Below are 16444 nucleotides of genomic sequence, written 5' to 3' on the forward strand. Positions count from 1 at the left end.
GGGCGAAACAGAGAAAGCTTTACGAGTCTTCACTCGAAGTCAATTAGAATTTAAATGTAGGTTGAATGCTAGGGAGAAGAATGGGACCTGCAGCAATTCTGATCTCAGATGTTCATGTACTCTGGAGACAGAAGAATCATTTGCACACTTATTCTATCTTCCAGGGCTGGGGGCATTCGGAAAGGCAGGTTTGTTCTCTGCTGCATATCTAATAGTGTTTTGGACAACTAGTCTTTAAACTTTCTGGGAAATGACTCTTCTACCTTTGCCCTTGGGAGGCTATTTCACAGCTGAATACATCCCATTCCTGATTTGCTCTTGCTAGTCCTAGCTATGACCTCCACAGAGGAGTACACGCCTTCTCTAAGTATTTTGCGAGTCTGATAGATGTTTGAGGGTGTTTTTGCACCTAGATCCAATCCAACACACCCCAGCACTGGTCTGGAAAACATCAGGAACAACTTCTGTGAAGTCAGCGAAATTGCACTGATATAAACCATATCTCAACTACTACATGGACATATACATGCACACGTGTGTCTGTCACCCGCCACCAGAAGTATCACATCTAATCTGAACTACTTTCTTCTGTTTCCCTTCTCCACTCCCTCTGTTGCTCATTAAAACTTCTCTCTCCCACCTAGAATGGTGAAGAGTCAGCAGGCTGCCCAGGTAGCATTAGCTAATGGGAACTGACAGCCTGCCACCGTTTTCGGAAGGCTTATGTTTTGATACCTGTCTGTCTTCCAGCCTGACTAATTCTATGGAAGACTTTTATCACAGGGAGATTGACCTCAGGCAGGAGACATTTTGTGTCACTGTGAACAACTGAAATGAAGACATGACAGGGATGGCAAGAACTCACTAGCAGCAAAAGGCAAGGAGAAGAAAACTGATGTATGACAAGAATACCTGCTTTGCCATTGGCAGTGATTGGTCCTGTAATGAATGAATTCACTGAAGAACCTGCACTGTGGCATATTTTGAGACCCTGTAAGAGGCAACATTAACTGATGATAAACTAAAATACCATTCAAGTTATGAGAAGTATTTTCCCACTGATTTACAACAGTCTGGGATCCAATTAGAGAGTTCTTCTGCCAAATAGTGCCTTGTGAGGTTCATATGCTGCCTCACAATGGCTTATGGGAACACAGTCTGGAATACCTCTGGTACTTGGATTTTGGCACAGTAATTTTTACTACTTTTTACTGCAGAGACAGGGAAGCAAAAAAAAAAAAAAAAAAAAAAAAAAAAAAAAAAAAAAAAAAAAGTTAAAAAGTTCACAGCATGGATACCTGTTCATACCTAAAGAAAGTAAACAATTCTGTTATTGTACTTCCCTGCTGAGGTGCTGTGTCCCACATGAGCCTTAGTCTGGAAGATTCACTATTCTCTTTATTTCCCAAGCTCAACAATCCTTTCTGAACTATCTTCTTAAGATACACTTCAGTCTCCACTCCAACTGAAAGGCATAACCTTCTCAAGAATCACAATCTCTTCCCATTTTGAAGTTTCTGAGGCTTCCATGAAAGGAAAAGGTATTCATAAAAAAAAAAAAAAAATTCCTTCCCTCCTTGCATGGTGTCAAGTGTGCCCCAGATATGCCTTTCAAAAAAATTAGGTCACTCTGCTGCTAGGTCTGTAGTGCTGGGTTGGAAAGCTCCTGAGAAGGCATGACTGTACACCTCCTAAGAGCTCTCTTTCTATCAGTTGTCTGAGCTTCCCCTTCTAGAACAGGCCAATGTCTGAATGTCCCAGATCAAGGAGAACAGAAACTACAAAAAACTGGGAGGTATAGCATCCAAGACAATTTTCTATTTCATGTGTTCCCTTCACATCAGACACTGTCCATGCATTTTGCCTGAGTGCCCTCTAGATCCTTAATATGTCTTCCTGAGTGGAAAACTTGGATGTAGTCAAGCAACTGCCCCTTCTGGGGTGCTCCAGATCAAAAATTTTAATGAGAATTGATACAAAGCTTTTATCTCCACAGTCTTCTCCCCAGACAGATGAATGCTATTGTCACTTCCCTCCAAAGTGAATGTCCATGCATTGTACTTAACCCTTCTATTTGGAGATCCTTCTCTACATGAATTATTCTGCTTTGGCTTATCTGCTGGATTTACTACATTCCCTAGGAGACACGATGACTCTTAGATGGTTTTCTGGCAGATACGTACAAGATTCTGTTCCCTACAGATTCTTACAGAATCCTTACAGATTCTCTTCCTCAAATTGGGTGGCACAATATCAGTAGTCTCAGTTTGTCCTCAGTAGCATCAAATGAGTTTGAAGCTTCTGACCAAGAATATGTGCTCACTGCATCATTAGTGGGACAGCAGACACTCAGCAACATAAATGTTGCATCGAGCATTGGGATTTGCTTCCTTAAAGATGGGTATCACTCAGAATGGGCTGTAACAATCTCTGAAGAGGCGAAGTGCCCTGTAGCAGCAACGAATAAGGAATAACCAAGTAGTTGGACAGAGCTGCAAAACTGCAGTTCAAATTCCTACAATGCTGAGTGAGGCCTATCTCTGGGATAGCGGTTTAAGCTCATCTTGAGATATGGGAATTAGGGCTAGCAGAGACGAGAAACTGCAATTTTTGTACATTACCCAACACTGTTCACTCATCCTTACAATCATCCAACATGCCCTAATTGCTTCAGTATGCTCCTGCAAAACAGAAACCAAGAGTGACTTGGTCAGAGACAAAGACACAGACCTAAGATGTACACAGAAGCAGTTGTCCGATAATGATGACCAGCTGTCACAGGCAGCAGAAACCTCCTGGCACTTGGCACCGGAGAATTTTCAAATACCCGCTGGTTGCTGCTACCCCATTAATTGTGGGCACTTTGCCCAGTCTACATTCCTGAACAGCTTTCTTCTTCTCTTCCCCTTCTCTCTTCCTCGCAGACTTCCAACACAGTTAATAAAAAATTTATCGAGGCAATGAAATAAACACCGATTTGATTTGATTTGATCTGGGAGCCAAAGAGAGGAGTTTCTGCTGTTCAGGTGCAGACTCAAGAGCTTCTGCGATTGCTGTCAGAAACGTGCCCACAAACCCAGTATGATTAGATAAATGGAGATGGAGAGGTGTTTTTTGGTTTTGGGGGGTGTTTTTTTGGAAGGTGGAGTTGTTTGTTGGGTTTTTTTAAGAGAATGGAAAGGGTTGGGAGACCAGACCACAGTGTGTCCTTGAACACAAGGAAGAAGAGGATTACACAGTGAAATCCATAGAAGGTAATGGACTTTGAAGCACCAGAGATGGACACATGGCAACATCCAGCACTGATATGCAACAGGCACTGCAGCTCCTGAGAACTGCATGTGCAAGTCAATAAATATCTGGAGTTTCTTTTTTAAATCTTATATAGTTTTACCCTCAGGGAGAAGAAAGAAGACCATAATAAGCACTTGGGTCTAACACTAGTGATGTCTCAAAGGAGTTCAAGGACTAGAGAGACGGGGCAGCAAGAAATCTGGGAGAAAAAATATGTACCCTGGAACACTTTGGGCTAGAATAGCAATACTCATCTTGTGAAAAATTTAGCCTGTGCCTCGGGCTGTACTGGGCTGGTGGCAGAAAGTGCAGAAATCTTTTCAGGGGAGTCACTTACCCTCTGGCTCAGTGGGAGAGAGCAGGCAGGGGTATCCAATCAAGGAGATTGCAACCCTTGACTGGGAGAACTTGTATGAATTTATGTCAGACTTATAGCAAGACATTTGGAGGGGAATGCAGCTGCCCTTTGCAAGGACAGGTAAATATGTCAGGGATTATAACTGAAAGCATTGTCCAGTAAAGAACAGATTATAGGCTAAAACAAAAGGTATTGTTATACTATTTAATGTCACACCGTGCAGATTATGGCAAGAGGAATAGTCAGGACCTGTCAATGCAGCTGAGAACCCGGATTGTGGGTAATGACAGAGTCCCCAGAACTAGTCATTTACATGTCTTCATCTTTGCTGCATAGACATACAAGGTGGATTCATGCCACCAAATTTTAGACATTGAAAAGTCTGCTGTGTAAATCTAAATTAGTAATTTGCATTCCTCTTGTAGACCAAAGTAAAAGGGACTTCTGGGGGATGATCTATCACATTATCTCAAGGCATACAGCAGAAAGAGTAAGATGGCATCTTCTTACAACAGACTACAGATGAGGGCCAGATGACTAGTTTAGATTTGTGTAACTAGCACTCAGACGTCTGTGATTAAGTGTGATGAATCTCAGCTGCAGCGCACCACTTCTGTTTGCAAGACTAAGTGTCCATACGGACAAGAGATGCAACACCTTCAGAGAGTCACACTTAAAATACTAAGTGACAGATGTTTATCTCTGGACTTGGGTTTTTGTCCTGTTTCTGATAGGGTCCCTGTGCAATTTATTTTGCAGAACCACACAACCCCCAGGACTTGGTAAGAAGAGATAAATCTTTTATGACCTTGAATAGCAAAGCCTGTACTACCAATATGGTTTGTTCTCTTCTGCTCTGGAGAGCAAGCCAGAGTCTTTTGTTTTTGCTCCAGTCCTTTGGAAAACTATGTATACAACCAAGAGATCACTCTCAGGCTCTTTCCCAGAATGAACACGTGCCTCCCCTCTCAGAGCAGGAGAAGGCACAGCTGGACTCCAGACATGCGGATGATGCCAAATTCAGCTTCCTTGACCATTGAGAGTCCTCCAACACCAACCCCACAGACCCTAGGCTTTCAAATTCCTGCATACATTCTTGTGCCATGGAGCACATGCTGGCATCACGTTATGAAAGCATCAGCCTGCCAGACTGTGTCTCAGCCCTTGCTTTATTTTGGGCACTTCTGACCAGATCAAACAGGATCATGAGGGGTGATACCCCTATGAACTTTGCTTCTTAACCTCATTTTTTAGGTCAACAAGTGGATTAATCTTTCAGGTAAAATTGTGAATTGGGAGCTCTATGCAGTCATAATCCCTAAAATCATAGCTGGATTTGTATAGTCAAGGTCATAAGGCTTCTACCTTGCACAATCTGTTCTGAAGCTATTTGGGGAGATTAATCATACTTATTCCCAAAGTTTTTTTTTTTTTTTTTTTTTTTTAACATTCAAAAGAGGAACATACCCAAAAGTCACATTCCCATCAGTCTAACAAGGGGACAATCATGTTGAAGAGACTCTCCAGAATACAGCTGCTGCTGCAGCACCTGCGTGAGGGCCATGTGGAATTGAGGCTTAGGATCGCGCTTCTTGGCTCCTCTCCCTGCAAAAGGCTCCTTACTCTTTTACTTTGCCTGTCTGTGCTTAACACATTAATGACATACTTGCTGTATACCAAAGCTGAGAGCTGATCCCCCCAGTTAACAAAACCTGAGGAGATGTCCCAGTCAGAGTACAGCTTACAGCACTCTAGCCCTGTCCTAGGGTGCTTTATGAGGCTTGTATCTCTGATTGTCGGTTCTGTTTGTGCTGTATATTGAGTTCTGTACCTTTAACACTGGTTTTGAGAGTGAAGCAGGGAAAGAGGAAACACCAAGTTTGTTTTGAGAAAACTGCCTGACTCCTACACATTCCTCTCTGGACTGCATGTTCGGCTGAGGCTCGGACAAACTGCAGGACAGAAATCTTTTTGCTTTCAGTTAGGTTTAGCTAGCTAGGGTGGAGAAGTTCCTGGACTGTTTGTTTGGTTTTTTTTCCTTTTTCTTAGGACTGTTTAAACCTGCTCTAGACTGAAAAACCTAGAGGAGCACCAGGAACTCGCACCTGTGGCCCAATGGAGCCCAGACCTCCAGAAGGACTGATAAGAGACTGGGAGAGCTGAGCTAACCCATGGCAAGGATTTTCTGAATTTACCATCTCACTTCAGAGCAACAAAAGGTTTTATTGTTTCGTATTATTCATTCTTTATGCTGGTGGGCACTTTGTCAGTTAAATAAAAGTTTTTTCAACTTTCCTCCAAGGAAGTTCTTTCCCACACCAGTTAAGGGGAGGAGCTGTTTAAGTTTGCTCTCCAGAAGGACCCTATTCAAAGATTTTTCTCCCAGATTTACCCTAAACCAAGACAAGCCCTAACACAGAACATCTTCTGGTGACACAGCTCCGGTGTCCTTGCTGGGAACTTTCTCAAAGCACCAGGCAGTTCTACCAACCTCTCTTATAACCAAGCCAGCCGTAGCCGGATGCCCCAGGCCCACCACATCACCTGCACCCTATGCAGAGCTGAGTATCCACGTGCCCAGACAGTGTGAAAACAAACTCACTGGTCCTGCAGTGAGTCCTGAGTGCCTCACAAGTTGAGGGCACCTAAAGGTGAGATGCCATTTTGTTCAAATCCTTGCACCATGACAGTCCTTTCTCCACATATGCAAAGGGCGTGTCTCCCTACCTTGTTAAAGACAAAAGGCTTTTCTTACACCGCTGATAGAGAAGACACAGAAAGGAATAAAAAAGATAATAAATAGGCTGCCAGAGGCCCAATTTACGCACCCCAAAATTAATTAATCATTCCAATTAAATTATTTGCCCTAAATTAAAACTTATCACCAAAATCCAATTCTTGTTTCATTAAAGAGGACCTCCCTAGCTATCTTTTTTTTTTTTTTTTTTTTTTTTTTTTTTTTTTTTTTTTTTTTTTTTTTTTTTTCCTCCATAGATTTTTTTTAAAGGTAACCTTCACGGAATGGGGAAAAAATGCAGGGTTTTTTCAGTCTACTTTTCTGTTTGAGGAGCACCAAAAGTTTTATTTTTGAAGAAATTTTCCTCAATCTTATATGTGTCCACGTAATAGAGATTCCTAGAAGATTTTATGAAAGACTGTTGAAGCACAAGATCACACCATCAAACAGTCAATGTGAGGGAAATCGGGTACGTTAATATGGAGAAAAAATTAAAAGCAGCATCGCTGAAGCCTCAGTAGCCTCTGGCTTTTGATACCAGAACTGAGAAAGCTCACAACCCTCATTTGGGTATTTCCAAAGGCCCTTTCAGGAAAAGGGTGGCAGACAAATGATGTCACTCCCAATGCATTTTTGAGAAACAGTGGGATCTTTCAGACTTTCACGCACCACCATCAAGCAGGGCTTGGTTCCTGCTACCAGAGCTCTGCTCACTGATAGCCTGAGCTGTGACAGATAGAGACCCAGAGCTCTCAGCAAGAGTGGCAACGTGCTTCTGCACCCTCAGACTGCTAACACCAACCTTTGTTCCCTTCCCAGGAACAAACTTTTTCCTATTTTCTGGTGGAGAGTTAACATTTTTTAACCTAATATTTGTTTTTTTTTTTTTTTTAAAGACATTTTCAAAAGCTGTGGTTGGGTTTTGAGAAAGTGCTCTCTGTCTGAATAATCTGTAAATGGAAGCCATATGTCTCAGTATCTGTTTCCTTTTTGTCTATTCTGTTGTATGCACATTTGGTGAGTTATTTTTCCCCTCTAACTATCACATCTTGGGCTTTGTTAAATGAAACTGCTATTCTGTAATTTTGTCGGTGTTTTTCTTATTCCCAAGCAGCCAACCACTGACATTTTAGCAGCTATACAGGAAATGTGATATTAAGTAATTATTTTCTCAGAGTATTTCACTTTCTGGTGAGTAAGGAGCTGGTACTGGGGTAGCAATTTCAACGTTTCTTAAGATAAAAACAAGAGCTGGAGCTCTTAAAAAAACCCATCAAAATCCAAACCCTGAAACGATTTATCATTCATTGTTTTTGTGGAAAGCTGTGGGATCCTTATCCTACGAGGCATAGCCTGCATACACACCAAAAGGATAGGCTACAGATCCGTTCAGGAGTGACGAGGGCCAGCCCTGGATAGAGATAAATGGTAGGAGAACACAGTTACCGTGGGTTAGCTGGGGTCAAGCTGCACCATGCAGACACAAGGAGGTGCTAGGAGGCACAGCACAGAGACCATGCCCACTTGCTTTTCCCCACTCTCATTTCAGAAACACCATCTCCTTTTTCCCTTCCTCGAAGTGATGATTTCTTTACTTCCATAATTAATTCATATTAAAGAATAAAATTGAAAGTTTTTAAGGTGGGAAAGAAATGTGCTTCTTCCTGTAAGTCTTGATGTTGTTTTTGAACTGCTGGCTCAGTTTAGGTTTATTTTACAATCTGTTTCTAGCCAATTCCAATTTCAAATTAAATCTTGGCTCTAATGGAGCAAAATTCCCTTTAATTTCAGTGGAATCAAGATTTTGATCCAGCTTCTCATCCACTAACAAACAGCTATGATGACTGTAGATGGTAACACAGCAGCCAAAACCAAAGAACATGAGCTGGTGGACCCCAGGAATCTGGAATTTCATCCCATGTGGAGTCTTGAGCATGGCAGATTTGCAGCATTGACTCAACTGGAACCGATGAAAGAAGAAAAACAGGCAAAAGGAACACACTGTTCCACGAATGCTGGAATTGCAAGGCCTAGGTTACCACAGCTGTTGCCTCCTACCTTCAGACTTCTCGAATGCTTTTAATCAAGGGGGCACCTATGGACAGTAAAGCTACAGAAAATGTTGATCTGAGTCAGAGAAATGTGGAATATTATTAATCATAGCTATCACCCTCATTGAAAGTAAAGAGACACACTAACCCTGAAGTTTCTATGGAGACTAACTATATATCTTTTCTCATAATTTTGTGTTAGAAACCCAAAGCTTCAGATCAGATCTTTTTGAGAATTTTTTAAAAAACCCCAAATTTTTGCTAATTTTCAAGCTCTTAGCAGTTACAGGCCTGACATGTAAAATGTGTAAGATATTTATTCCTAATTATACAAACAGTTCTTTTCTGCAAAGAAATCTCAAGAGGATGTGGCAAAAAAAAAAAAAAAAAAATATCACTCACTGCTGACAAGACACTGGCCATCATGGAGGGAACAGGCAAGGGGAATCTATGACTTACGACATTCAAGGGGACATGTCTTGTTGTGGGCCAATTGGGTCAAATTTCAAGGCTTGCAACAAGTCAAGGCAACTGTTGTGCTACCACAGCCTTTTTTTTTTTTTTTTTTTTTTTTTTAAGCAGTGGGAGCAGGAACAAGCTTGGCTTTAATTGGATTGATGCGTGCAGCCTCACAGCTAATGGTTATTTGTGCTCTCTCAAGGGTTAGCAGTCTTGGTGGTGGATCTAAATTCTTGCTGTGTTAGGAACTGAGAGAAAAATATTGTCCCTGCTCCCCTGCCTTACAGCCCAAGCTAAGACTTGGGACTGCAGCCTGAGACCATCAGACCGAGAAATAACAAGGCAAGACCTTTCAAAGCACCGGTGTGAATCTAGAATCAGCTGATCAGACAAAATCACACAATATCAGCTGATACCACTCTGAAGAGTCCACTCAAGCTAAGCTGATTTATATCACTAACGACTTGGATTAATGTATCAAGATCCTTCCTCCCAGCCCCAGGAAAGTATTCCATGTATTTTGTGCTGTACTTCTCTCTTGAAAATGAGTAAGCATTTTTTGAAGTATTCTGTTTTTGTCTCCTGCCTGCACCTGCAAAGAAAGCAGCAAAATATTTCCAGAAAATCCTCCTGATTTATGCACTAAGAAGTGCTAAGCTTCAACCAATATAACAGAGCCAAAGCCTAAGCTGCATCATATCGTTCCAACCATGCCTGGAGATAGGAAAACAGAAGTCAAGAGGCATCAGGACACCATGGGGATGCAATAAAAATACTAGATGGGGAGTGAAAGGAAATTCCTTGGTAACTTATGAAACACCAGGTGCCTTTTCCTGCACTTTATGAGTTTGCCAAAACAAAGCAGAGCAGAAAACCTAGAAAAACTGCCACCAATACTATTGTGTGCCTGACATTCTGGAATTATTTTTCTGGTAGAAATGTTTGGCCCACGGTAATAGCAAAAGTGGTGCAGCAAGATCTAACATGCTTTGGTTGCCCAAGACTATTCCTTGCTCTCTCAGCTTATTTTCCCCACCAAACTGAGTCACTCCCTTCCAAGTGTACTGGACTTCTCTCTTCCAGTCCCCATAATATAACCTGAATTTATCTCCTCCCTTCAATCTTTTTTTTCTCCTCCCCCACTATTCCCAGTAAAATGATCTTTCTTCCTTCCCCCCAGAAAATTCACATTCCCTTGTTATCTCATTATTCTTTGCAACAGCATGCCAAATACACTGTCATTTTCCCACCGGTGCTGTGTCCCAAAAAAGACAAAGTGGTCGGTGCTTGCTCTTACCTACTGCACGCTCCCTGGAATGAAAAACGCTACAGTGCTAGTGCTCAGAAAGATCCCTCCGATTTCTGGGCTCTGAGCCCACAAAGCAGGGAAGCCAACATTTCTCAGAGAACAGCATCTGACTCCAACATCCTTGCTATCTAGCTACCACAGGAAAAATAGCTTCAGCTCTTTTCAAACTGCTCTGCTTCCAGCGCTGGCCAAAGAGGTGGGAAGGCCAGGAATGCCACGAGGAGGTGGGCATCCTCACTTCCACCACAGATCTGCTGAGCTCCAGACCAGCCCGGCTCAATTCTCTCAGCAACCCACCACAAGCAATGACAGCTACCAATGCTGTATAGTGGCAGGAGTAAAAACCAGTGAGGATGGACAGAAAGAGGTGTGGAAAGGCTAAAAGGATGCATGGCTCCAAAAGGACTGCTCAGACTGCGCTCCCCCCTGCAGCCAGGGCAGAGACAATGACATTTCCACTGGTCAATCTGTCTGATGAATTTTGGATGGCTAGTAAAGGATGAACTAGACTGCACCTGAGAAAAGTCTTGTTCCCTCACTTTATGACAAAAGGAGTCCAAGACAACCCACAGCAATAGTATTATCTACATTTGGTCAGAAGGACCTCATTCTGTCTCTGGTGCCAAGCTGATAACTGCCAGAAATTACCTCCACTTGGTATCTGACTTCAGGCTCCTAGAAAACCATACTCTGGTGCCTTGCATCAGTTCTGCTTAGCAATGCTTCTTACAATCCCAAAGTCCAAAGCAGCATCTTTCCCTATTGCTGCCCTCAGAAATGAGGGCAAGGGCTGTGCAGATTACAGAACCACAGAGCTACTTAGGTTTGAAAAGCCCTCTAAGATCACCGAGTTAGGCCAGCCAAGTCCACCACTAAACCATGTCCCTAAGTGCCACATCTACACATCTTTCAGATTCCTCCAGGGATGGTGGACAACATCAGACCTAGAACCGGCTCACCAAGGGCCTTGCTGGCAGAGCAGTTTGTGCTGGGGAAGCCAGACTGGCCTCAGCTGCCTGTGCGGGCAAAGGATCTTTCTGTGCTGTACCAGTCACCATCACAAAGTCTAATTTCAGGAGAGTGGACTGAGAGGGTGCACAGCTAATCTACTCAGAGAGTTAATAATAAACTCTTTATGGTTAAATCCCAGCAACAACAAATACATCTTTATATCATGTGGAAACAATGAGCTGTGAGTCCGAATCTTTGAAAGCAAAGAGCACTACAAAGGCAATTCATAATGGAGAAAGGCTACACTCCGTACTTTTTTTCACACAATGATGCCTATCAGTTAGAGAGAAAACTGTAGGATTTGGCCTTAGCTGCTGTGCACTTGACTTCGCGTTTGTCATTAGGGCTGGCCAGCAAACAAGCACTCCTCTTTGTGATCATTTGCTGCTGACATTTCCAAATTTGTTTTCGTTTTGCCGAAATGACAAAGCCCTTAGTTTTTGGGGTTTTTTTTTCTTTCTTTTTTTTTTTTTTTTAAAATGAAATAAACTTTAAACTGAGGGAGAGACCACAGTCTTTACAATCAACAACTGGGAATCACAAGAAATGAGTCGGCAGGAATCCCAAGCTGTGAGTGAAAATGTGAATGTGAAGCTCCTCATACCTCAGCTGAGTATGGTTAGGTTTTAGATGGGCTGTGGTAATGCTATACCTTTTTGTCTTCATAATTTTGACCAGAAAAAAGCATCTCAGACCTGTAAAACCTTCTTGATCAAATTTTAATCAAATTCAAAAACAATGGAATCGTTCTGTTTCACTGAAAAGTTACAACCACCTCCATTCACACTGATGTCTATATGTAACAGCTCTGGACAGAAACAATTTGCTTCCTCCTAGTGCAGTTACTCCTCCAGAATGCCTTGGATAGGCCTAGGTCTTTATGGCAGAAATTTTTAAACCCCATGCATGCCAAGATCTCTGTGCCCTTGTGCCTGTCATCTGAATAAAACTAATAAGGACCACAGGAATTTTTCCACTGTTATCTAATGCCTGAGAAGGGCTTGAGGATACAGCGCTAAAGGAATGAGAACCCAAGGTAATGCTGGGAACGGGGCAGCCACCATGTACCTCTTACAACTCAATTCTCCTGGAAGACGTCACTCAACGTACTGGAAAAAAAGATTAAACATCCCTTTTATAAGCACTGAGAGGATAATAATGGAGAAAAGGGAAAAAAAAGCAATGTACTTTTGGCGAACACATATCATGCCACCCCAGACTCATTTCCCTTTTTTTGTAGGATAGCTGGCATAACAGATAATGCAGAAGCAATATCTGTGATTATGTGATGTATCTTGACTTCAGAAGACCTGACAGTCTTTAACAAGCCAAGAGAATATGGTGGATGTTAAATCTCCATCAAGATGCTTCAAAGAGCTGCAATCAACAGATCACTCTCCACCAGGGACAGAGGGTTTAGTGGGCTGCTGCCACAGTCTGCTTTTGTGTCCTGGTCTCTTCAATACTTTAATTAACACCTTCATGATGGAACAGAAACAAGGCACCTGACTTTTGTCAATGACAGTAACTTGGGGGCAGTTGCGAGTGCTTTGGAGCCCAGGATCGTAAGTGAACTGAAGTGGTCTCCATGGAGAGACCAACCAGATAGCATCCAACAGCAGTGAGGACAAAGCAGTATTCTCAGGAAGGGGGGAAAACCAATTAATGTTCAAATACAAAAGTGAAGAATGAGCTGCAGACCAGTAAGAGAGGATTAGAAACGCAGAAAGACTAAATAAGTGAAAGCAGTGAGGCACTCATATAAAAAAGGTAAATCTCATTTCATTCTGGGGTTAGGTAAGTGAAGTGTGATACGCAAAACACGGCCGGTACTTGTATCTGCATGATTGAATCCTAAACTGGAACTCTTGTTTTGATTTTGGACAGTATATTTAAGGAAAACATGTAGACAAATCCAACAGTAGTGAAATATATACGCCACAGGGGTTGAAAAAAAATATGACCTCTGGAAGACAGTGAGCCTGTTACCCTACACTAGAGAACTCTGAGACAAAGGGGTTTCAGGCAGATAAAAGGTAGTTTTGAGGAAGAGGAGAAAAAAACACTATGTGTCTTGGAAGGACCAGAAATAATTGGCAGCAAAATCAATTTGGATCGTATGTTAATAAAACCTTTCCAAATGCAAGGAGAGTGAAATAATGGACATGTATCAGCTCTGCAGCCACAGGGCATCTTCAAAAAATACACATATGGGGCAGCCACTGTAGAGCTGATCTCGTCTCACTGCATGGACAAGGACCAGACCATCTCTTGCAGGTCCTTTCAAGTGCTTACTCTTTTGATCAAACAACAGCAGATATAAATGGGGTAGTAAACAGAAAGCTTTGCCACTGGCCATTGTACCAAAATTGAAGCAGCACAAAATGCTCTGAGTGACGTGGTGGCTCAGAGCAGTCTCTTGGTGTGTTCACCGCAGTGGAGAGACCCGGGCAGAGATAGCCACCTCCGGTCTAGCGGGCTGCAAGCTGTGCTGTCCACCCGGGTCCGAAAGATGGAAGAGATGGCTGCAGTTGTGCCAATGAATCTTTTGGCAGCGAATGCCTACTTCTAGTAGCAGAGTAGGCTTTATGTTTCAAAATCTGGAAAGACTTATGAGGACAACATCTTTCTGCTTTTGGCTGTCCATGAAGTTCTGATTTAAGTGTCATTTCATCACGCCCCTTTTAGACCTCTGCAATATGCCCGGTTGAGAGGGATCTTGTCCATGGACGTACAGACTTAAGAGAGGAAAGGAGCAGACCGAGTAGGCTGTTTCTGAACAGATTGGTGCTGGCTCACAAAGTAGAACTGGTTCTTCCCGTGGAAATACTAAAGGACTTGAGCACATACATTAGAGAGGTGATGTCCCTTTTTCTGTGATGTTGCTCTGCAGCTCTGGCCAGCAGAGTTCACTAAGCAGAGCTCACCCCTGGGGAAGCTGATTTTCTCAAGGCTGGAAAGCACCTGGTCCTCCATTAGACTGCAGAGGTCTAAACACAGCGAGCACTCAGGATACACTGGAGCCTGCCTAATTCAGCTGGCATTGTGGACATGGAGTGGTCTCCAGCTTTAAGGGCTCCAACAGCACTCTAGGATCTGCCTACCCACTTATTAGTCTCTGATATAACTATCCCATTTGTGTCAAGGAGTAATAAAAGTTGTGTTCTCACAGGGGCTGAGGTGCACTGGGAGAGAGTAAGGATTTGTCCTTGGTAGTGGAGAGCAGAAATATCTGTGACAACACTGAGTGAGAAGAGTAGGAAGCCTGGACATGACCCTAAACCAACCCACTGTTTCCAGGGCAGGAGCAGCTGTCATTGCAGTATCTTTCACCGGCAAATCCAGGCATCAACCATGTGCAGAAAGCTGGCAGTGAGCCTCTGGTCCTGGTTTGATTTTGTTTTCCTGAGCTTTTTCAAAGGAGATCACTGACCATCATTCCAGAAATTCTTCCCACAGATTACCAGGCAGACCAGTTGACCACTCTGTCATTTAATGTTTCAGGAGCTGTATCTTAATTAATTAATTAATTAATGTTTACATTTGGGATGTCCAGAACTTCAAAGAGCCGATGTTTTGAATAGGATGAACACAAAAACAAGATAAGTAAATAAACTACATAAAACAAATAAAACTAAATAGTTTAGCAAGACTCAATATCTGAACTCATTTAATTTGTACTAGTAGCAGACTATTTTTCAGGCAGACAACCTGCAAATCTTAGAAAAATAGCAATCAATATGAGAAAATAATACTCTGAGACTACAGGGATTATTTTCTATCATACATTATTTTGTAGTGAATTAGTTTTATTAGTTAAGATTATTTCTAAATGTGTTTGAAATGAGACTAACTCTTCCAAATTGTAAAGGATTTTGTATTTATATTTTCCTCCACTTTTTTTTCCAGATTAATTTTAGTGTCAGAAAAATTAAAGCCATGAGTTTCACCTATTGCAGGATTATACAGTAAGCACAATATCACAATGGGTCTTTTATGAAATCTGTGGCAGGTATTAGAAAAAAGATTACCCACAGATACCTTATTTACAGGCATCTAGGGTTTAGGAGTGTCAAAACCTAAATTTTCTCATTCTCAGAAAGGTGGCAGTAGTTCAGAGCCAGATACCCACGTATTTAAGTGAAAGCTAAGCTAGAAAACTCAATTTTGCTGCTTAGGCCCATATCTAATAGGCACAAATAAAATTAATAATACATATGCATGGCTGTAGAATTCATTTGTCCCTATATTTTTCTTGACAGGTAAATGGAAATTGTGTGCTGTGAGATTTCACCAGCAATAAACCACCTACAGAGGGCTGGCCCTGCTCTGCTGTAGCGAGGCAGGGTACACCCCCAGGGCTGGGGAATGCATTTCCCGCAGCAAGCACTGAGCCAAGCCAGGAGAGCTGCTCTGTGTGCGGGAGTGGGCCACTCATCCTGCTGTTGGGGGAGGATTCTGGGCAAGAAAACCAACCAGGAGCCTTCTGGCTCACTACACCTGTGTGTGAAGCATCACCTCTGATGACACGTCCGGGCCTCTTCACCTTGCAGATAAACACTTGGGATGCTACCTAGCCCCCCCAGTTTGCCAAGCAGTGCCAGCAAGAGGAAAAGTCCTTTCCTGTGTGCATTTATAATCAAAGCAATTCAAAAACTTGTCAAGGGAAATAAAATCTGCAGCCTAATGGGTTACTAGACAGATCAGGAGAAATAACAAATTTCTGCCTGAAGGATAATATAGAAGTTGAACATACCTGTAATAGCTATCAAGCACATCCGTACATACCTATCACCAAAGTTGCTCTGTAAATATTTTAGATAAATAGGCAGATAGACAAAATGGCATGAAGATTAAAAGCAAAACTAAACAAAACTGGCTAACCTCACTTGTTTGGTGTTCTGGTCTGGATAGGACAGAACAAGTAAATACACTAATGACTTTAACAATAATTTGTGAACTCTGTTTACTCTCAGTTATGCCACAAATGCAGGCAGACAGATAGGACAATGCTGGCTTGCCAAGATTCCTGTTCCTTGTAACACACCCAGGAGAAGGGTAGCTAAAAAAGGAGAAGGCAACATAAGGTATGCAGCAGGTCCCTCAGGTACCAGGTTTCACACATGCCTAGTGATGGTGCGCCCTGCAAACCAATGACCCAGCACGAAAAAACTCACAGGAAAATGAACTCCTTTGCCTGGCCAAGACTTGACTATGGAAGGCCA

At 42.4% G+C, this 16444-nt stretch overlaps 1 protein-coding gene across 6 annotated transcripts in view; it reads right to left on the reverse strand.

The window, feature by feature from the left end:
* LSAMP (limbic system associated membrane protein) overlaps positions 1–16444 on the reverse strand; it is a 987281-nt gene that overhangs the window by 141959 nt on the left and 828878 nt on the right. The gene's annotated exons all lie outside the window — the stretch shown is intronic.

The sequence above is a fragment of the Hirundo rustica genome, chromosome 2, assembly GCF_015227805.2.
Source record: "Hirundo rustica isolate bHirRus1 chromosome 2, bHirRus1.pri.v3, whole genome shotgun sequence".
NCBI lineage: Eukaryota > Metazoa > Chordata > Aves > Passeriformes > Hirundinidae > Hirundo > Hirundo rustica.